Genomic DNA, 22,644 nt, shown 5'->3' on the forward strand with positions numbered 1-22,644 from the left:
CTGCGAGAAATGAAAAGCCTTTATGACATCTTTCCACCAGTTCCAATCAACATCTTGCAAACTGCAACATTCTGCAATCCTCACGGCTTGCACTGACTTAAAAAGGCAGCGATAGATTAATGTGAGATGTTGCAAAACGTCAAAGTTCAGCACCTTCCATGTCATGAAAATAGAGCTTGTGTCTGTGTACAGTGAATTCGTCAGCATGTGAATGCAATGGGACTGATTAATGTTTTGTACCATGTTCCATCATTCCCAACAGATCCAGTAAATTGTACCTTTCATTTCAATACTGATGTCCAGCTTTTTTTTCGCTTTGCTGTCCAGTTTTAAGTATTTGTGATATTTCTTACTGTCTCACCATTCCATTCATGATTTTATGCAAATAACAATGGGAGGAAGCTGAAGGGCAGCAGTGCAGCCTCACAGCTCGGTTATGGGAAACCCATTCACCTTTGAAGTTCAATGCGGCAGCTCAAACCAATCTTACCTGCACCCCAATAATCCCACCACTTTATGACTGCAATCCAATTATATGGTCATTCTTCTGCGTGAGACAGAAATAAATGTTTAAACAGATAACAAGATTAGAACGTATTAGCATGCTAAGTGATGTAGCCAGCACCGAAGGGTAATGCATTTATTTTTAAATTTGAATGTAGTTTCTATTACATGAAAGATGTGTCAAACCTATCCCCAATGTTCGATGGTTAATGAGATACTGAGTTGATATGCCCAATGACTACAGAAACTTTGCCACAATGCATAATCACATGTTGAGAGAAAAACTGGCCCTTCATTCCAGAGGCACCAGAGTTTCACAAAAGTTATATTACACATCACTAAACATATGTTTCTTCATGCAATAATAATTCAATTTTTTGGATTAACAAGAGCTGACAAAAAAAACTCTATTTCAATTTCATTTCCATCATGCCAAGACATGATTAAGTTCATATATATTGTTATATAAATGGCAATATAAAGAGTTGGCAAAATTAACCCAACATAGCTATTACTTAAAGCCTACAACACAAATGGACTGTAGCAGCTGTAGTCCAACATCTGTGAAATGTTTTGATTTATTAGTATAGCTTTGCTACAATCAAACTGAATTATTAAATATAAAATGCTTACAGCAGGCTATGCACTAAATGGATAGTTATGTTAGTGATTGAAGAGAGATGGAAACTTGCAAATTAACCAGGGCCAATTATAATCTCTACAAGAAAGAGCAATGTATTTAGCTAATGCTTACTCTGTTTTCAAGACATCAAGGAATTAATGTTACTTTCAAATTGTAGTCAGTCATTTGTAGGTAAACACACTAGTGTCATGGATTTGTTCTAAAAGAGTACATTTTAGAGAATGCAATAAGCTCCACCCAAAGATGATGCCATAAAGTTTTGGCTAGGGATAAGACAGAACATCTGAAAATCTTGTGGAGTACAGATAGATATATGCAGGTCTCCTCATGCTTTTAGTACAATGTGTAACAAATTAATGTAACTTGCATCTAATTGCTATTGATTGCAATAAACAATACCTTGTTTAAAACTAGAGTTTCTTCTCTTGTTGGTGGCAGGAAACTACCCCAAGCTGCTACTGTCATGTGAACCCAAAAATGCATATGACATGGTGATCATTCGTGGGTATCACTGGTTAATTCTAGAGGATAACAATGGGCCAAAAAGTAGAGAATTGTGGCAGACACAGGACCAATGTTGGTCACTTACAGTTTACAGACTTGCCAGAAGACTTTAAGAACTACTCATACAGCCAGTCAGTAGCTGAAACAGTGAAGTAGTTGAACAATAAATAAAGGTATCAGAGAACTTGGTGAAAATTGAGCAATTAGACGTTCAGCTGGGAAGTGAACAGATGTCTGAGTTCCGTGAGATAGTAAATGAATCCTTGTTAGGCAAGGAGGGAAAAAACTTGCAAGTAATGATGCAGACTTGGATCAGAAGGCTAGCATTTAAAGCAGTACTGCTTACAGTGGATAATAAGCTTTGGCACCTTTGTAAGTGGATGATATGAGTGATGAGTGAAATCCAGCACCATAGAAGTAATTCAAACTGAGGTGACAGCAATAACATGCAGTCAGAATTAGGCTGACAAAGGGGCAAAGTTCAATGCAAGACAGATACAAAGTAGTTTGCAAGTGGTCCTTTTGCCAACCCATTAGCATTCTTCTCGTCAAATAAAAGTATTTAAAAATATTACAGAAATGTCTTGGGAATTGTCCTGCTGAATGCAAGAGGGCAAGTTTTACCAAATTATCTATTTTATCAGCAATACTCAGCTTGGAAGCCTACCACTGTTGTGATATAAGCAGGAAATTCATGCCTTAAACTCTCAGTTCAGGTACAAAGTGTATACTAAGGTTGCAGACACCAACCCTCATTTGGAAAAGTGATGGAAAATGTTAGGAATTCTTTTTTAAGTCATGGGAGGTAGGAAATCATTCATTTTGCTCACAAAGAAAGCATAAAACTTTCAGTTTGGCTGCAAAGATGAGAAACCTCAGTTTTGGACACAGAAATTCAGAAAACTAGTAGTAAACTGGACCATGTTACCACAGAATTTAAAGTGTTTAAAAGATGGGAAATTAAACAGCTTTGCTATACATCTGTTAGGCAAAAAGCATTAAGGAGACAGAAAATACTAAGTAATTATGGCAGGACAGGTGATGCATCGAGGCTGCAGCTTGTGGGAGCTCCTGGACATCATTGTGTTCCAGCATGTGTCTGCAATTAGCATTTGAAATTTGAACAACTTGGATTCAGAGCTTTTGAACTGGAGGCTGAAAAATTAATGTTGTGACCCATCAGGTAGGTGGACGTTCCGTATCAGAAGACAGTCACGTCACCTAGATTTGGTCAGTGGTCAGGGACAGGAGGGTGTAATTATGAAAAGGCTGTTAAGGGGATCCATGGAGTGGGAGTGTCAATGTCTGAAATTATCCAATATGTTTGAGGTTCTCCGGTCTGTTTGGATGAGAGCATGGGCTGGAGGGTGGAGGAGAAAACTGATCCTATTGCTGTGTTATAGAAAGCCAATTAGGGCCAGAGAGCAACAAGGAATGTATAGATTATTGGTGAGTGGAATTATCACCATTATCTGCAGCAAAGAGTGACAATACAGAAGGCAGCGTTGAGAGTATAAGGAGCTAGACACTAAATGGAGTTTTGTGTGCAGTTTTGGTCTCCTTATCTGAGGGGGAATGGGGGGGGGCATGCTCTGCCAATCAAGGGAGAGTGTAGTGACTGGAACCATGTGGATCTCCTTGACTATGAGATCCTTGATTGGGATTATTAACCTGGGCCAATCAGGGAACCTAGCTGAGCAATATAAACAGGAGATTTCACCAACATGCTCGAGATTTTCAGGGAGAGGTGGACCCCGCAGGGAGTGGAGTGTATTATCCCCCCCTCCAACTCTATTTTGATTTAGTCCCTGCCCTCTCCTTCACTGTTTTGATCACACAGCATTGCCCTTTGATGTGAAGGGCACTGCTCATCACAGGCCACTCGGGTGTTTTCCTACTTTTCCTGGTGGTGGAAATTAAATAAAGATTTGTGCACTTTATGTCTCTCACTGTGTCTCACAGCTGCACACACACACACCATGGGTGCTGGGGTTAAAAATAATAAACACTAAAAAAAAAGAAAAAAAAGAAAAAAGAAAAAAAAATAGAAAAATATAAACAGGAGTGTGATCACACAGCATTGCCCTTTGATGTGAAGGGCACTGCTCGAAAAAAAAAAGAAAAGAAAAAAAAAAAATAAACAGGAGATTTCACCAACATGCTCGAGATTTTCAGGGAGAGGTGGGCCCCGCAGGGAGTGGAGTGTATTATCCCCCCCTCCAACTCTATTTTGATTTAATCCCTGCCCTCCCCTTCACTGTTTGATTGCACAGCATTGCCCTTTGTGAGGGGCACTGCTTGTCACTGGCCACACGGGTGTTTTCCTATCTTCCTGGTGGTGGAAAGTGAAAAAAAGAGAAAAAAGGAAAAAAAAAACAGGGCTGTCACACAACATTGCCCTTTGATGTGAAGGGCACTGCTTGTCACAGGCCACTCGGGTGTTTTCCTATTTTCCTGGTGGTGGAAATTGAATAAAGATTCGTGCACCTTGTGTCTCTCACTGTGTCTCACAACTGCACACACACACCATGGGTGCTGGGGGAAAAATAAGCAGAGAGAGAAAAAAAGAGAAAAAAAGAAAAAAAGAAAAAAAATAAATAAACAGGGCTGTCTATGCACTGTTTTGGTTTTAAAAAAAATCTAACCACAAGATCCCTTCACTGTTTGAAAAACCCCTTCACTGTTTGATCACACTGCATTAAAAAAAGATAAAAAAAAGAAAAAAGAAAAAAATAAACAGGAGATTTCACCAACACCCTCGAGATTTTCAGGGAGAGGTGGGTCCCGCAGGGAGTGGAGTGTATTATTCACCCCTCTAACTCTATTTTGATTTAATCCCTGCCCTCCCCTTCACTGTTTGATGATGCAGCACTGCCCTCTGAGAAGAGCACTGCTTGTCACTGGCCACTCGGGTGTTTCTTTCTTCCTGATGTGGAATATAAATGAAGATTTATGCACTTGTTGTTTCTCACTGTGCCCGACACTTGCACACACACGACATGGGAAAAAAAAGACAAAAAAACAGGAGTGTCAGGGCTTCTGCTCACTCTGAGAGCTGGCTCTGAGAGAAAAAAATATATAAATAGGAGTTTCAGAGGTTCCGTTCACTCTAAAAAAAAAAGGAGATTTAGAATCTCCTCAGTTCAGGGGATTGACTCTAAGCTGGCTGGTCACACAGCCAGTGTGTACTGTTGCTATTGGCTTCTGCTAAGGAGGAGAGTTTCCTTTCTTTCCCCTTGTCTAAGAAAAAAATAAACAGGGGATTTGGAATCTCCTCAGTTCAGGGGACAGACTCTGAACTGGCTGGGCCAGTTCACAAGTAAATAAAAGGTGACTTGGTGACAGGATCCTGTCACCATGTGCAGTTACTTCAGAGAGCAAAGTAGGTTTACCAGTCTGACTCACAGGTTGGCGGGACTGACATACAGGGAGCGATTCAGTCTGTTAGGACTATATCCACTATAGTTTAGAAGAATAAAGGGATCTCAGAGAAATCTATACAATTCTAATAAAATCCTTTCAGGGATGGACAAGGAAGAAGCCAATTTGGAACGAGATGTGGAGTCTTTTTTACTCCGAGATTTGTCAATCTTTGAAATTCTTCACTGCAGAGGACAGTCGAATTTCAGTCATCAGGTATGTTTACAGCAGAGTTTGGCAGACTTCTAAACATCAATGATGTGAAGGGATATGGAGATAACTTGGGGAAAAGGCATTGAAGTGGATGATCGGCCTTGACCGTATTGAATAGGGGAGCAGGCACAATGGGCAGAATGGCCTACTCTCAGGATCCCAGAAGTTGGAGGTAGGGTGGGATTTATAGCTTGCAGAGTCCAATGAGATACATGTTAACTGCAAAAAATTAAGCAATTGAGTTTCTACACACTGCGGTAAACCCCACAGTAGAGGTAGGATATTTCCACAAAAAAAAAATGCAGGATTGCAACATGCAAATATCTTCAAAACAAACAGTCCAAGTCACTACAGCAGTGCATTTCCAAGTAAATATCTAGCAGGGAGTCAACCAATAATCTTTCTTCTGGTTCAGACTTTCATACCTTTATTTACTTACCTTTTGCACACCATAGAGCTTTAAGTATTCCCAGCTGATGTATTAAGTTTAAAAAAGAAATCCAGGAATATCAGTTAAACTTTGTTCTGATTTGTTCATGAGATCTGGGCCTCACTGGCTGGACCAACAGTTATTTGCTTATCCCTAGTTGCTCTTGAGAAGAAGGCTTCTTGAAATGCTGCAATTCTTGGGGTATCAGGATATTCATGGTGCAGTTAGAGAGGGAGTTACAGGATCAGTGATTATCAACGTATGAAAGAAAATGTGTTCTAATTTCACATCTGATTTCTAGTCTTGGGAACTATATTCAACTCAGTTGCCCGTAAAGCAGGCTATCCTTTGCCCATTATATTCAGATGTTTTTCTTTCAGAAGTGAGGGTAAAGCGTTGCAGTGGAAGTAGAAATATACCAAAACCATACAAGCAGCTGGAGATCTAAAGCAAGCATGAATCACAGTTACAATCCCTTCGTGGTAAGATCTGCACATGTCACAGGAGGGATGTTTCATTTTGTCACAGTCCCAAGTGAGACACAGTGGTTCCAATCTGAAATTTTAAAAATCACTGCCTGTCACAGTGTTAACTTCTGCCATTGGGCAGATTCACCTTGTTCAATCAGTTCGAAGAATTCCCTGCTGAACTGACTATTCATGACCCATTGAGCATGAAATTGGTGACAAGGAATAAATAAGACGTTCAAGGAAGTTATTAGCTAGTACCAAATAGAATGCGCATTACTCCAGGGATTCAGAGACTGGACCCACTGACCCATAACATGGACGATAATGAAAAAAATATTGCTTCTTCCATCAGATATTACTCAAAGACAAGTACATTGGTGGCAATCACAAAATAGAGGTCTCATTGTTGGTTCCAGTGCGATTTCCCAATGTGTTACCTTGACTGTGGTGCTAAACCTCAACTTATTTGAATTGGAGCTTTTTCTACTTGTTGAAGTTACCTGAATTGATAACTGGGTTGACAACATATATTTCATTCTGCGCATTCCCTGTCAGCATCAACAATGGGTGAATGTATTTTCCCCGACCCTTTAGCTGAATAGCCTTCCTCCTGTTTAACCGACATCTTAAAACCAACCGGTTCAGACATGTTATCACACACCTCCAGAGAAGGTGGGCCTTGAACCTGGGTCTCCCAGCTCAGAGATAAAAACACTACCACTCCACCACAAGAACTCATTCCAAGGCTGTGAGCATGTGTGAAATAGTCTTCAGCATCAACAAGCATAAAAATGTGTTACTGGAAAAGCGCAGCAGGTCAGGCAGCATCCAAGGAGCAGGAGAATCGACGTTTCGGGCAGAAGTCCTTCTTCAGGAATGAGGAGGGTGTGCCAAGCAGGCAAAGGTAAAAGATAGGGAGGAAGGACTTGGGGGAGGGGCGTTGGCAATGCGATAGGTGGAAGGAGGTTAAGGTGAGGGTGATAGGCCGGAGAGGGGGTGGGGCCAGAGAGTCGGGAAGAAGATTGCAGGTCAAGAAGGTGGTGCTGATTCTGAGGGTTGGGACTGAGAAAAGGTGGGGGGAGGGGAAATGAGAAAGCTGGAGAAATCTGCACTCATCCCTTGTAGTTGGAGGGTTCCTAGGCGGAAGATGAGGCGCTCTTCCTCCAGACGTTGTGTTGCCATGGTCTTGCAATGGAGGAGGCCAAGGACCTGCATGCCCTTGGCGGAGTGGGAGGGGGAGTTAGAGTGTTCAGCCACAGGGCGGTTGGGTTGGTTGATGCGGGTGTCCCAGAGGTGTTCTCTGAAACATTCTGTAAGTAGGTGGCCTGTCTCCCCAATGTATAGGAGACCACATCGGGAGCAGTGGTTGCAGTAAGTGGTGTGTGTGGAGGTGCAGGTGAATTTCTGACAGATATAGAAGGATCTCTTGGGGCCTTGGAGGGAAGTGAGGGGGGAGTGTGGGCGCAAGTTTTGCATTTCTTGCGGTTGCAGGGGAAGGTGCCTGGAGTGGAGGTTGGGTTGGTGGGGGTATGGGTCTGACGAGGGAGTCGAGGAGGGAGTGGTCTTTTTGGAACGCTGCTAGGGGTGGGGAGGGAAATATACCCTTGGTGGTGAGGTCTGTTTGGAGGTGGCGGAAATGACGAAGGATGATACGATGTATCTGGAGGTTGGTGGGGTGGTAGATGAGGACCAGTGAGGTTCTGTCCTGGTGGCGATTGGAGGGGCGGGGCTCAAGGGCAGAGGAGCGGGAAGTGGAGGAGATGTGGTGGAGAGCATCGTCAACCATGTCTGAAGGGAAATTGCGGTCTTTGAAGAAGGAGGCCATCTGGGTTGTTCGCTATTGGAATTGGTCCTCCTGGGAGCAGATGCAGAGAAGGCAAAGGAATTGGGAATATTTGGTGCATCAGCTCCCAGGAGGACCAATTCCAATAGCGAACAACCCAGATGGCTTCCTTCTTCAAAGACCGCAATTTCCCTTCAGACGTGGTTGACGATGCTCTCCACCACATCTCCTCCACTTCCCGCTCCTCTGCCCTTGAACCCCGCCCCTCCAATAGCCACCAGGACAGAACCCCACTGATCCTCACCTACCACCCCACTAACCTCCAGATACATCGTATCTTCCTTCGTCATTTCCACCACCTCCAAACAGACCCCACCACCAAGGATATATTTCCCTCCCCGCCTCTATCAGTGTTCCAGAAAGACCACTCCCTTCGCGACTTCCTCGTCAGAGCCACACCCCGCACCAACCCAACCTCCACTCCAGGCACCTTCCCCTGCAACCGCAAGAAATGCAAAACTTGCACCCACACCTCCCCCCTCACTTCCTTCCAAGGCCCCAAGGGATCCTTCCATATCCATCAGAAATTCACCTGCACCACCACACACATCATTTACTGCATCCGCTGCACCCGATGTGGCCTTCTATACATCGGGGAGACTGGCTGCCTACTTGTGGAACGTTTCAGAGAACACCTCTGGGACACCTGCACCAATCAACCCAACCGCCCCATGGCTGAACACTTTAACTCCCCCTCCCACTCCGCCAAGGACATGCAGGTCCTTGGCCTCCTCCATTGCCAGACCATGGCAACATGACGCCTGGAGGAAGAGTGCCTCATCTTCCGCCTAGGAACTTTCCAACCACAAGGGATGAATGCAGGTTTCTCCAGCTTTCTCATTTCCCCTCCCCCCACCTTTTCTCAGTCCCAACCCTCAGACTCAGCACCGCCTATTTGACCTGTAATCTTCTTCCTGACCTCTCCGGCCCTACCCCCTCTCCGGCCTATCACCCTCACCTTAACCTCCTTCCACCTATCGCATTCCCAACGCCCCTCCCCCAAGTCCCTCCTCCCTACCTTTTATCTTAGCCTGCTTGGCACACCCTCCTCATTCCTGAAGAAGGGCTTATGCCTGAAACATCGATTCTCCTGCTCCTTGGATGCTGCCTGACCTGCTGCGCTTCTCCAGCAACACATTTTTAAGCTCTGATCTCCAGTATCTGCAGTCCTCACTTTCTCCTCAGCATCAACAAGGTCAAAGAGCTAATGCTCACTGTGTAGGTATTTTATGATAGACCTGTTAAGAAGTTGGGACTTGAGCCCAGTCTATCTGGTCTAGAAGCAGAGGCACTGCCATTGCACGCAATAGCTTTCACTGGGGTTTAAAGATATTTTCTAATCAACCCATTCAGAGATGTTATTAAACAGCTGTAGAAAAGGTGGGACCTGGGCCTGGACCATAGGCTCAGAGAAGCAGGGAATGCTACCACTGCACCAGAGGTTCTTTGTATTTATGTACTTTTTATGAAGAGAGCCAATGTCTCCATAGACTCAGCCTACCAATAGATTATGAGTAACCTAGAACTTAACCCTTTCTGTACAACGCTGGAAAGAAATTTGTCCAGAATTAAATGTGAAAAAAACGAAGTGCCGATTTTCTAGTCATACTCTCTTTATGGTCATTTGGCATTGAAAGAGGCAATTGATTGGTTAATAAAAAAAAATGCATTGCAGTTCAAGTAATTCAATAATGCGGATGAAAACTGCACTTTGTGAAAGGCTGCAGTCAGGCCAGATATCAGAGGGATTATTGGCTCAGTCTACTTTTAGTTTTGACTCCCCTAATTCCCTAACACTTATGATATAGGAATGCATTGTCCAGGAGTTATGTAAAGACAGAAAGAGAGGTGTGTATTTCTACGAAGACAGTTATGATCTCAAAGCATCTGTAAGTGCTTTGCAATCAGTGAAACAGTTTTGCAATGGGCTCACTGTTGTAACAGGGGCAATGTGCCAGGGAATTTGTGTATAGTACGTTCCCACAAAGAGCAACGAAATAATGACCAGGTAATTCTTTTTTGCAACATTGGTTGAAGAATAAATGTTGTCCAAGACAACTCCTCTGCTCTCGTAAAGAATCATTGTTTTTATTAACCAGAGACGGCTTTCTTTTAGCACACCTTTTCGGTCCCTTTTATGGATTTAGTAACTAGGACAGGAGGGCATAGCTTCAAGATTAGAGGGAGTAGATTTAGGACTGAATTGAGAAGAAAATTCTTCTCCCAGAGGATTGGGAATCTGTGGAATTCCTTGCCCAGGGAAGTAGCTGACGCTACTTCAGTAAATTCTTTTAAAGCTAAGATAGATTTTTTTTGAACAATAAAGGAATAAAGGGATATGGTGAGAATGTGGGTTAGTGGAACTGAGTCCATGAAAAGATCAGCCATTGAATGGCGGAGCAGGCTTGAGGGGCCAGACTCCTGCTCCTAGTTCTTATGTAAGGATTCCCAGGCTGATTATCAGATTATCCACAAATGCTCCTTCTGTGATCAAGAAGATCTGATGTGGGATGAAAACTTGGAACTTCTGACCTAGAGGTGGGTTCACTACCACTTTGCTACAAGACCACTTCTAGAGAACAGTGAAGCAAAGTGAGAAGTTTCCTTATGGTCAAGCCAGGATCAATTTGCTGGTGCCAACTTAATACTGCAGAGGAGTCACTTCTCAACTTCAGTGGGCATTTCCAAGATCAGTCTGGTTGTACACTCACAAGGCGTTTCGATCAAGCATTCAACATGGCACGAGAGCTAGCCCATTGGAGCTCAGTAAGGAACAAAGGTTACAGGAGAAAAGATGCACAGCTTTTCTCCTTTCTTTTAAAAATATGCTTGCTCCTTCTTCAGAGCACACTTCATTTTTTTCAGCACGGAACAGGAGATGTGGTCGGAGAAGAGGGCAGCTCCAAGCGGTAGGTGCCTTGCAAGCCTTCATACAGCATCTGTAATGACTGAGCCATCCGCTTTGATAGCCTAGGGCACCATCCAACAAGCAGAAGTAACCAGACTGCTTAGCAGAAGCTGTCTCACAAATCTGACAGGAGTGACAAACATGCAGCAGACTCGGAAGCAGATGAAACAAAGAATGAAGGTCCTGAGAGTTTGCCAGGATAAGGGGAGATAGTATTACAGTAAATCAGTTAAATGAAGAAAGAAAGACTTCTATTTATATGGTGCCAGTCATTAACTCAGGGCACCCTGATGTGCTCTGCAGCCAAAGAAGTGCTTTATATCTTGGATTAGCTATTTTCACATAGGAAATGTGGCAGGCAATTTGCACTGAAGAGCAATGTGGCAATAGCCAAATGATCTGTTTTGTGGTGCTGTTGGTTGATGAATAAATAATATCCCTCTCTTCTGCAAAATGGTCCCGTGGGACCTTTCACATTCACATGAGTGGGTAGATATTTGTTTACCATTTCATCTGAAAGATGGCAACTTTGACAGTGCATAATCATTCAGTTGTGCACTTAAGTGTCAACCTGCTTAATCACAAAATGCATTATTTCTGCTGATGTGAGTCATGCAATTGTGACTGGGCATCTGTATGTATGGTTCAGTACTACCATAACTCACAGGAGGACAGCCATCGGATGAAGGCACTGCTGAGCAGCAAGCTGTTATACTGGAGACGTTGCAAAATAGGTGGAGCAACTTCTCTCACTGCCTGGGGCTCCTGTGACCTCCTGGAAACAGTTGGACAGTGTCATCCTCTCATAGTATCTGGAAGCAGTGTGTGGTGTAAAAGCTGCAATTATTTTCACTGTTTCCAGTAAGTAATTAGATATTGGTGAGGATGACTCAAGAGACGCATTCAGGTTGCAACAGATGTCAGTGTTTTTGGGAAGGAAGGAATAAGTCAGACAGACTTAGGCTCAATCACACAAGTTTGACATGAGTAATCATGTATTAATCTACCAGAAATAGTACCTTTCCCTTTCTGATCTGCCTCTCTTCTGCATTGATCTATCTCTAACCAGAGTTATTTCCTCGTTCACATTTTGAAATCAATCTGTAAACCTGGTTTCAATTGTCATTTTAAAAACAGGGAGGTTGTGATTATTCATTGGGGAAGACAGTTTTTTTTTGTTGAGTAGATGTGGTCTCTAATTCATCACCAAGACAATATTGCATTGCATTTTTGGATTGAAGATCCCAGAGTAGTTCAGAAGTTGAGGTTCACAGATTTGTACCTACAGTTAACACACAGTAACATGACCACATGCAAGGATGTCACTGCAAATTGATCTTTTCGAGCACCACAGAATAGCAGTAACATCTGGAGGCTGCTGGATTTGTTCTCAGTTATTGGGGAAATGCCATTTAATCACTGGTGAAACCAAACATCCGTCACAGTTCTAGTTGCCCCCTTTGCATATCTCTTCCCCCTCCAGCTTTCTCTCTTCCTCACCTTTGGTTTTCCCTTTCCTCTGCCCTCACTCCTCCCCATCTTGTAGATTCATAGGGTGATAGAGTCATACAGAATGGAAATAGACCCTTCAATCCAATCAGTCCATGCCAAACATAATCCCAAACTAAACCAGTCCCACCTGCTTGCTTCTGGCCCATATCCTTCCAAGTCTTTCCCATTTATGTACCTATCCAAATGTCTTGTAATTATACCCATATACTTTCCACACCCTTGGTTTCTTGTCTTACCCACCCTCAGTTTTGACTATTCTGTGTGCTGGTTCCCATACTTTCGATGGTCTATTGGGAGTCGGTTAGCTCACTTAGCTGGATTGTGATGCAGAGTGATGCCAACAGTGCGGTTTAAAAAAAAATGATATTCCCACACTAGCTGAGATCACCCTGAAGGTCTTGCCATCTCAACCTCACCTGAGGTGTGGTGACCCTCTGGTTAAACTTATCTCCAGTTGTTTTTCTGTCTAATGAGAAGAAATGGATCAGTTCTGGTCACATCAATGAGTTACAATACCTCAAGTTACACTATTTCTTCTCCAAAAATTACCACTAGACCACACTTCATTTCATCTGTCATTTCCTCAGTATTGTGCATTAAAACAGTGAGGAAAGTCAAAGGCAGAGTTATTTACTTTCAGACATCTACTGGGACCAGCTGCAGAGACCATGACTATTTTCTGCTAGCGGGGAGCTGTGTTCACTGGAACGTGTTCTCATCAATTTTCCTGCTTATTAATTGCCCATACTATCACTTTGTCCTGCCATTGTTAAAGTTATTCTTAACTTATTACAGAGGATTTGCAGCATTGCAACAAGCTATTTCGTCCAAGTGACCGACGCGTTTGTTAATACTGGACATGGCACCTCTCCTACTCTGTTTCATCTATGTGTACTTCATGTATTTTCTCTCTTATTTGTTTATCATGTTTCTTCAGTAATGTATGCTATTCCTTTTGCACTAATTGATTGGAGTATAAAACCAGTGTTCCTGCAATTGTGCACAGCATTAGCAAGACCGTACCTGGAGTATATTGCAAAAAGTTTTGGTCTATTGAAGAGGAATGAAGTTTCATTGGAGGCAGTTCAGAGGAGATTCACTAGATTCATTCCAGAGGTGAGAGTTTTGTCTTATGGTGAGGCATTGAGCAGGTTAGGCCTGTACTGTCTTGAGTTTAGAAGAATGAAAGGAGACCTAATTGAGGTATACAAGACACCAAAGGGAATTGACCAAGTAGGCATAAAGTGGATGTTTCTCCTCATGGGGAAATCTAGGATGACAGCTCATAGCTTAGGCTAAAGGGTGGCAGATTTAGAACAGAGGTGAGGAGAAATTATTTCTCTCAAAGGGTCATGAACCTGTGAAATTCACTACCCCTAGAATGCAGCGGATGTTGGGACATTGAATAAATTTAAGGAGGAGATAGACAGATTTTTAATTAATAATGGGTTGAAAGTTTATGGGGAGCAGGCAGGAAAGTGGGGTTGAGGCTGAGATGAGATCAGCCGTATGCGTATCGATTGGCAGAGCAGGCCCGAGGGGCGAAATGGCCTACTCCTGCTCCTATTCTTTACGCATCTTGGTATTCACTTCAATGCAGCATCAAGTTCATCATTTTGAAGGACATGGGTTTAACAACTGTCTGGATAACAAAGTTTCTCTTTGATGTTTGGTTGGATTTACATTTAGCACACCTTGTTTGGTTACTTGAAAAGTACTGAAAGGCACCCAGTTGAACCTGTCAAAATTCAAAACAAAATTATAAGTTTCCCACTCAGCTCTCACTTACTTGAGACAAAACACTGGCCTGCGTAGCTTCTGTTGACAAATGTAACCTCTTAGCTTCAGCACCATCCCTGCACATCTTTTCTGTACTTTGCGTAGATCCTGTATGTTCTTTTTGAGTAAATGATGTCCTTGCTTATATCCATATATTTCTGCACTCCCTCCCCTGCGAAAAATATGTAATGCAACACACAAACCAAGCATTGGGATCAGTTGCCCAGTTGAGGCCTAGTTGTTTAGGAACTACAACTTGTGAGACAGGGGAGCGGGCGGGAGTTTTTGAGGGGAGGTGGGGCAAGTAGAGAATTTTATCTTAAAAAGACTGGTACAGGATAGGAAACAGTTAATGAAACATTTGCATGGCATTTGGCACTCTTACAGCTGTGAAGGCTTACGGGTCAAAATAACCACATTTTTTTCTTCACAGGAGAGTCACAAGGAAGGAACACACTGTGTTGCTAATTGTGAATTCAACTGAGATGGAGAGGCATTGAACAACAGACAGAAGTTAAGCAGGTAGCAGATGTAATAAGTCTCTGAAAGGCACAGCATAAAATCCATCAGTTACTGCACATCAGGTAACAAACTTCAGAAATCTGTGCATGTCAAGAATCAATGAAGACTTATTATTGTACCTTTACATCACCAATTGGATTACAAATGCCTGCTGCCTTCCTTTGCAGAGATGTGTAATCATCCTAAAAGCAGATTGTGTTTCCGTATGCTTGAGCGGTGGGGCACTGAGCAGCAATCTTTTTCCATCATGCAAAACAGAGGCATTTCTGGGTTTGATTGTGATTCTGTGCAGAGTTGAGTGGGGTGCAGTGGAAGATAGATGGGAAAGCATGATGTGAAACCTGACAATAAACTGATTTTCTAACTCTGGCTAGATGCAGCCCTATAGGGAACATGTCACATATTAGAATTATAGAGTCAGACAGCATCGACTGGGGCCTACAGTGACCCATTCCAGTAAGAATCAAGTTAGTCTCTCTCCCCTGCATTTTCCCTACATCTCTACAAGGTCTTATTCGTTGAAGTATTTAGCCAATTGTCTTCTGAAGGCTAAAATTGAATGCATATTCAACATTCTAATCAGCAGTCACAGTCCAATAGGCATTCCTATTCACTGGTGCAAAAACAGAAATTGTTGGAAAAGCTCAGCAGGTCTGGCAGCACCTGTGGAGAGAAATCAGAGTTAAAGTTTTGGGTCGAGTGACCCTTCCTCAGAATTCCTATCCATTGGTTGGGTAGAAGAGCTTTTCTCTAGGTTACCTCTGATTCTTTTTGCCAATAAACTAAATCTGTGCTGTACAGCTTTCGGCAACGTTATGAATGTGAAGTTTATAAGATTGATTTATTTTGGCGCTGTCTTTAAATTTAGGAGAGCTGAAAGGGGTCATGTGACCTGACCTGCTTGATAGTAAGTCTAGATAATTTGCTTATTAGAGATCAGAGGAGGGATCAGATAGTCTTATTGATGAGAAGTACAGAATGGCACAGTAGCTCAATGGTTAGCTCTGCTGCTTCATGGTGCAAGGTACCTGGGTTCGATTCCAGCCTCGGGTGACTGTCTGTGTGGAGTTTGCACATTCTCTCCATGTCTGCGTGGGTTTCCTCCCACAATCCAAAGATGTACAGGTTAGGTAAATTGGCCGTGGTATTCAGGGATGTGTAGGTCAGGTGCATTAGTCAGGTGTAGATGTAGAGCAATAGGATAGGGGAATGGCTTTGGGTGGGTGACTCTTCAGAGGGTAGGTGTTGACATGTTGGGCCGAAGGGCCTGTTTCCACACCGTAGGGATTCTATTCTATTCTATTAGAAGCAATATCAATTGTTTCAGAGTCTCCGAAAGTCACAAAAAGATGTGGTAGGTATTGAGTTGTATACAGTTAGGATGAAAACTAAACATTTAATTCTGAGGTGAAAGGAAGTTGGGATCAAGCATAACTAGTTATCATTTCTACCTGAAAAAGAAAGTGAATGTGTTTCCTGTTGGTATGAGGAAGAGGGTAGAGAAAACCAATTTTGAGATCAAGTCACAAGCTTCCCAACCAAACCCACTGCTTATCACGGAGAGTCAGAGATCTGTCTCATGAGGTCTGTACCCATCTGTGGGAGAGAGAGGAAGACATGGAAGTGGCCAGGCCTGTAACTCCAACAGAGAAAATGTTGATTCTTGGTTGCTCACCATGCAAATCATGGGGGAGTTCAGCCACTGAGTCAGTGAAAAGTTAAGAGAGGATGGCAGAATCTCCAGCCTTGGAGTAGGAGGATGAAATCTATAGTGTAACTACCACATGAGAGAGAGGGAGCGATAGTTCTGAGATTAGAAGTTGGCTGTGAAAGTAAAGAGGAAGCAAACCACAAGGAGCTGTCAGCAAGTGGGAACATTTTTGCAGTATCAAAGGCCTTCGATACTGACCCTACACCACGTGGCATGAATGGAATTGGCTAAAGACTCAGATCCTGAAGAGAAGTCCAAGATAGATCATCTGTGTGCCCACTTCTGGCTGCGAATTGCTGCCAATGCTTCAGTCTTTTCTTTTGCAATTGAATGCTGGCTCCAGAATCGTTAGGATGGGGATGTTTGTGGAGCGTTCTCCTCCTACTAATGATGCAACTGTGAGACTGAGGGGTGACCTCACAGAGGTTTATAAAATCATGAGGGGCATGGATAGGGTGAATAGAAGGAAGAGGAAGGGGTAAGAAGTGCTGTTGTGAACAGGACGAGGGGTTGAAGAGATTTCCTGAAATTAGAGGTTGTGTAGCTCTCTTTTAAAGAAGTTTCAGCAAATTCAGCCATTACATGGGTGGATAATCTGCAGCACGGCTTTGGAAAAGAGTATCCAACTAACACAAGAGTTTAGTTCTGCCCTTTAATATCTTGTTAAATGTGACCTCTGGACCTCCATCACATATTTAGTTGAAATAATTGGCCTGCATGAAACATGACAAGTCTACTTTGTGCTCTTTTTCTCTGTGGCAAACACTGTGGCAGCCAAGTCAAGCTCTTTTTGCTATCTTTAATGATCTCCACTAATAAATCGATAACCGATTGTGATGTGATCAATCCAGAATGATTAAGCTGCTGTTGCTTTGTGGGAAGAGTGCTACGTTTTTGCTCTGTCTTTGTCACGGTTATGCTGTTGCATCGTGCAGAATGCAATAATAATCGGACATTTTTCACTTCCAATGATTTGAACTGACCCAGTAATTATGTCCCCAAACAATTTCATGCAGTAATTACTGACCTTCTGTTAGCTAATCTTTTGACTGTCAAAACTAATTAGCTGTCTGGCAAACAGGTCAGACTATTGCTGAGGAATTGCTGCATTGGTAGGAAAACACAGGCAAGAGAGAGAGAGAGAGAGAGAAGACAAAAGCATCACAAAGCCAGCTCATTCCACTGTAAAATGCAGGCAAGGCCTAGTGAGAGAGTAAATAGCTGCGAAAATCCTAGGAGCTAAAAGTCTCCTTGTTGTGATTGATGATCCTTTCACGATTGATTGATGAAGTAATATTTGTAATCATCACCAGTTTCTCTGTCCGATACGCCCTGCCATTGCTCCCTCGCAATTTCATGCAATTTCGCATGCAAGATTAAACGTTGCATGAAGCATTAGGATCATTTTGGATCACTTTTTGTGTACAGTTAGTTATGCTTGTCCACATTTGCAAAATTAAACAAAGTAAAGCAATTCGGTCTTCTTCTGGCACTATGTTTGGAAAATGTGTGCGCTTGGCACTGACTGCATTTTAATGGAATGGTTTTGGGATGAGTGTATTTACACCAGATAGGCATCCGATAACTGAGACAAACAGTCTGCATTTAAAATAAACAGAACATCGACCCCACTACTCGGCTGGGAGATAGGCTCTCCTTCATTTTAATGAGATCATCACAGAGGAGACAAAAGCATTTGAAATCCAAACAGCTTCTGGCATTGGCCTGGATGCATTTGCATTCTCTATGGCTTTATTTTAATCAAGGGAGCAGCAGTTCCCTTATTAAAATAAATGGGAAAATGGATCCTTTGCAATGCTTTGAAATGTTGTGACAGATATACCCCGCTGTGACTCTTTATGCCCAATTCAAATCACAAGCTGACATAGCTGCAGGAACGGCTGGGGAAATGGAAAAGTGGGCGCAAGTGTTTCATCATCGAAGTTCCAGGCCACCGTGATGTGGGACAAGCAAATCTTTTCTTGCCTATGAATTTCAAATCTCCTTGTGAATACATCAAGGTGGACACCATTTGGCTCTCATTTACTGACCAATCCAGACTGAAAGACTACCCTGTGCCCGCACCCTAGCTCCTCCCACCAACATGCTGCATTCAGGCTCAGTCCTTGCACAATAGACCATTCTAATTTTATTTTTGCTGCAAGCCGTTCCTGAATTACTGTCCTAACCTTTCTTTTCACTAGTTTCAATCCACGTGCTACTTACTTATGAGATATGAAAGATACAATACATTTCATACAACATTAAATGCCATTGAAGAAATGGAGAAGACCTTTGAAAATGTGTCTTTAGATGATACTGACAATATTGTTCATTGTCTGTCTCTATGATGTGTACTATGATGCCAGATCATAGTTTGCATGAATCAATTAAATGGTCTGGGATCACATTCAGACTCTATCATGCAAGTGTGATACATTTCCATGCAGGAAAGAGATTAATGAACCTAGTAAGTTGTTGTGTGACAAGATACTGCAAGGGTTCCATGTTCTATTCCATTGGAAGTACTTGGGGGGCTCAAGGGCTGAGATCTTTATTCAACTGCTAACAAAGGAATTTTATTTCTAAAAATACACAATGAGACATTGAATCTGTGCTCATTGCAATGAGATCTACTGATACAGAGTGACATTTGTAAACATGAATTCAACTGATAATAAGTTAAACTGAACAGATCAAATACTTTGTTTAATATTGTTGTGTTTCACTGAAACCCGTTGGTCAGATACACTGCACCTTCGCAAAGAACAGCAAGTCAAAGTGACCGCATTTGAAATTAGCGTTTGGGACATGCATGTTTAAATACCTATTCTGCCCAAATACTGGGCTTGCCTTCAGTACGTTATATAACAAGGGAGTCATACCTTATCAGCCTTGGGCTTAACGTTCAACATCTTGTCGATGTGATGTAACTGGAAATGAGTGAGACAGAGAGATGTGAAAAGGGGGCTTTGGCTTGGACTGTTTGCGCGAAAAAGGCAATATTGTTCTGAATCTGCCCATTCCATATTTTTACAAAAATCATGATGACCTCTCATATACACCAATCAGGGTGATTCTATCATTTCTAGACCTCAAACTTCAGTTTTTATAATCATTCCAACCACTCTTACTTAAAAATAGTCATCTTAATTGAAAGGTTAATGCTGATTAGGTGCACATTGATATGATTGTTGTAAAATTGTTAATATTCAACTTTAATTTTTTAATTTTATTACCTGAGATTTGCATGGACTGAAAATGACTTATACTGACTGAAAAAGGCTGCTATTATCACCTGGCAAGTCCAGACAATCCACATGGATAGCACAAGCATCTCTATATTGGAATTGGCATTTTAATCAAAGGACATGGAAACTTATTTAGGCACAACAGCAAGAATTGGCTTGTCTTGTGTTTTTTCTCTCTCAGACTTGCATGATAAATTCATATATGGAAAGGTGACAGGTTTCCAATAAATATTCAGATTGGAATGAAACAGGGACATGGACACCAGAATCCAGAAACAATATATATGTCAAGAGCAGCCTTACAATGGAGAGAGAAAGCAACATAAACTAATGGTGTCAAGAATATTGAAAGATCTTCTCTTCCTCTTTCTTAATCTCAGAAACAGCATTGGCAAAAAGGTAGTTCGGATAAATCAACCATTCACTGAGAAGTTTGTAAACTTCACTACGTTTGAGGGAATGGGACAAGAGTTAAATGATTAGGACTCCGATCTCACTTCAACTCACAGACTCTCAAAACTTTAAACAACAACTGCCATTGCCTTCCTGTTTGTTTAAAAATCCTCCTTCCCCCATCCCATTCCTTCTGTTTAAGCTTATTGTGTGTGTGTGTGTGTGTATGTAAGATGTCACGGTTTCACTATAGTTTTCATAGTAGTAGATAATAAGATTTTGTTTTCTTTTCACTCAAGTACACCTTGATATCTAGTTTCTAGTTGGCTTCTAATTAATTAAGTGTGATAGTTGTTGCTAAAAAAAGAAATAGAGAATATGTGTCGTGATTGACCGAGATGGAGTTAAAAAGGACAGAATTGACCATCTTTCCTCACCCGGAGGTAACAACATTCAGGCTGCATCTAGAATAGTGAACAATTGTATCCTTCTAGTAAGTTTGAGGATTGCCACATCACATATTTAGTTGCCAGCCTGTTGCATGTGACAAAAGCACAGCAGGTCAGTCAACATCCGCCGAACAGGAGAATCGTTGTGCCCGAAACATCGATTTGCCTGAACCTCAGATGCTGCCTGACCTGCTGCACTTTTCCAGCACCACACTCTCAACTCTGATCTCCAGCATCTGCAGTCTTCACTTTCTCCCTGTTGCATGTGACACTCTTAATGCCATAATTGATTAATAAACCCCTTACGGGATTCAAGAGGGGATTCTTTACCCAGATCGTCATTTTAGGATGTGGAATTTGATGCAACATAATTGATTCCACAAGGAGTAGTTGAGCTTAACAAAGTCAATGCATTTGAGGGGCATCTACATTAGTACTTGAGAGATAAAAGATTGGAATATTATCTTGATAGGGTGAAGTGAAATAACTTGGGAAGGGGCCAACGTGGTATGTGAATATGATCTTACATCAAATGGCCTGTCTCTTTGCTTAAAGTTCGATGTAATTCCATGTCCTACATTCACGGAGTAACCGTTCATAGCATTTTCTTCCTCCAGTGCTGTCCTGTTATGCTTTCAACAATGTATCATTTTCACTTATAGATCATATTCTCCTGAATCAATAAATTGTTGCCATATTCTACAATTGAAAGCATACCAGATTTTTCAGCACTCCAAAGAAAAATGTTCATCTGTTTTTATGTAGCCTTATAATATTAGTGATGTGTATGAGGCTAATGCTCTTCTCTGCCTTTAAGCTTTTATATGATGTTAAGTATGGCACATTTTTGGGTGAGCATAGACAGCAGTTATTTCTTCATCAAAGGATCTGAAGTGGATTGTGCACAACAGGGCATGTATGAAACAGAAGGGGATTATCCCTGTCTGGCCACAGCTATGTACTGTACATATGGTGCTCCCAACAATTCTTTATGAATGAAGCAGCAGTTATAAAATGCATATCAATTGCCTTTGAGAACAGACTAGTCTGTCCAGAATAAGCCTACAGCCCACCTGACCAAAACAAATTTTGTTTCATGTACATGAATATCTTAGAAACAGCTGTGCCACTTGAGAGAAAATGATCCTCCCTCCAAGTATTCTATAAGCTATAATACTGAAATACCTGCACACCCAGAAGGCATTTGTATATACAAACGTATTATAAATACTCTTATATACTAGAACTGTACCGCAGATATCCATTAAAAACTAAGGACACAAAATATTCTGAGGTGTATAACAAACGCTGTGTGTTGTAAGTTATTTTCAATTGGGAACTAGATGGAACTAGAAATTGAGACATCAACAAGTTCCATTTATCTAGCTCTTTTAAAAAGTGTCAAAGCTTCCACATCTGCATTTTATGTATCATTGTAACATCAGTTGTGTGTATGAGCTTAATGACCATTGTTCTTCGAGCCTTTAACTTTTTTAAAATCAAAATCAGACATTTGGCCACATTAAAAGATTTTAGGGTGGATGGTTAAAGATGGGTTAAAATACGAGATTTTTTAAAAGTATTTTGAGAGAGAGAGAGAGAGAGATGTTTAGGGAGTGAATTCCATAAGCAAAAACCTAGAAATCAAAAGCAAAAATGATGGCCAGGAAAATGGCAATAAAGTCAGTCAAGCCTATGTTGCATTCATGATGGCTGGAACATCATGCCTGAACGCATGTTTCTAGTCATCCTGTTTTCAAAGCCCAATTCACTGCAGCCATGTCATCTTCAGGGAGAGGTCAAAATAGCAGAAATAAAATCTTTGAGGTCAATAGAGTACTCTGAAAGATTACTGTCTGATCCATTCAGACCTTGAAACTGATCTACAATATCTAACAGGGACTAGTTAAGAGCTGACCCAATTCCCATTTCAGGGCATTTCAAGATTCAACGGCCAAAAGACCATGTGTCAATGGATTACTGACAAACCTCCCAGTCTATATCTATTCTACACTATTTATATTTACATCTCTGTCCTCTGTTGTTGTGGTTCTGTTCGCCAAGCTGGGAATTTGTGTTGCAGACGTTTCGT

This window comes from Hemiscyllium ocellatum, chromosome 9 (genome assembly GCF_020745735.1).
Source record: "Hemiscyllium ocellatum isolate sHemOce1 chromosome 9, sHemOce1.pat.X.cur, whole genome shotgun sequence".
In the NCBI taxonomy this organism is placed as follows: Eukaryota; Metazoa; Chordata; class Chondrichthyes; order Orectolobiformes; family Hemiscylliidae; genus Hemiscyllium; species Hemiscyllium ocellatum.